Source organism: Camelus ferus, chromosome 12, assembly GCF_009834535.1.
Source record: "Camelus ferus isolate YT-003-E chromosome 12, BCGSAC_Cfer_1.0, whole genome shotgun sequence".
Taxonomy (NCBI): domain Eukaryota; kingdom Metazoa; phylum Chordata; class Mammalia; order Artiodactyla; family Camelidae; genus Camelus; species Camelus ferus.
In genome coordinates, this window is record NC_045707.1 from 51766675 (window position 1) to 51768202 (window position 1528).

The 1528-nt window shown below is 30.0% G+C and overlaps 1 non-coding gene across 1 annotated transcript; it reads left to right on the plus strand.

Annotated features, from left to right (window-relative positions):
- The first annotated feature begins 587 nt into the window (after nt 1-587).
- Nucleotides 588-736, plus strand: LOC116667874. Its single transcript, XR_004324927.1, has one exon. It is a non-coding gene; the product is annotated as a small nucleolar RNA SNORA57 (small nucleolar RNA).
- The last annotated feature ends 792 nt before the right edge of the window (nt 737-1528 follow it).

Below are 1528 nucleotides of genomic sequence, written 5' to 3' on the forward strand. Positions count from 1 at the left end.
AATGTTTGCTCCTTTTTTCGTTTCTCTTTCAAAATGCAATACAAAATAGCAAAATTTATTGTTTTGTAAGTAGTGTTTTTCCAAAGCATGTGAAAAGAATTTAATTTAGAATAATTTTCCCTAATTCAAGTTTACAGTTTCATATTCTGATGTATATTATGAGATGCGGCCTACAATATTTCAAGATCTAGGTCAGAAAGACTTCCCAGAAAAGACACAATTCTTATATATTGGATTTTTTTTTTGAAGTACAATACATCATTATTTATAATGTAGTGCCAGAAAAATTGTTTCTACAATTTAATATTTTTTCTCCTAAGATGTGCACTTTTATAGTAATACCAGGACATAGAAGAACTTAAATGTTTGAAAAAGAAAATAGACCATCTGTATTAGTTTTTTGGCCATGATTAGTCACTGTCTTGATTGATACTATTAAAAATACTATTTTAATTGAGTGCTTTATTTTACCTTTCATTTTTCTTTGGGTATCATACATAGCATAAAAATTTTCAATAGCTTTCCATTTTATTTGCTGTTGCCTCTGGTGATTTATAAAACAGGACTTAAAATTCAGTTAAAACAACCCTCCTTTTCTTGGCAGGGATTGGGAGTGCGGTCCCAGGCCCTGTAATAAATGGAGGTAGAGGGAAAGAGCTCTGGTCCTCTCCGTGTCTTGTCTTAGGTACCAGTGGCTTCCAGTTTACCAGTTGTATCCTCAAATGCAGGGAGAAGGGGTTAAAAAAAAAAAAAAATATATATATATATGTACACACACACACACACAAATATATAAATAAATGAATATAGATATAAATAAATGAATTCAATTCAAAATAACAAAAGTGATAGTCAAAAAGACAAAAAAGGACAAGTCAACATAAAATTAAATTGGTGTAAGTATCAAGAGCTAATGACTAAATACTTTAACATACCACATAGTAAGTACTTCATAAATGTTGACTAGCAATAATTGTTAAGATAATGATGATGCTCAAAGACCCACCATCAATGAATGTTCAAGCTGATCACCCTTAAAGGTGATAGAACAATGTAAGTGACAAAATAAATCCTATTAGGTGAAGGGTATAATCTAAGTAAACAAATGGCATACCATGTCAAATGCAATAATAGCAAGAAGTCTGAGAATTTAACATGGTCCTAGACTACATTTTGTTGTTGTTGTTGTTGTTGTTGTTGTTGTTTTATTTTCTAAGCACCATGGTTCACTCTTAAAATTGATTTATGTTCACTGATCTTTTTTTGTTTGTTTTTCTGTTCCATACATCTTTACTCAGAGATTTTTTTTCTCAGTGATTTGGAAAAGTTGTATTTATAAAAATGAGGGTCTGGATCTATTTTTTTCAATGCCATAACAATGCTATAAACTTCAATATTAAAATAATAGACTCGGCACTTTAAAAAGTCATACAACTGCTTAATTTAGTATGTTAAGTAAAGGACAGGGAGACATTACTAATCATTATTTTACTATGCACACTTAGAAGGCTAACATTTATAAATCATT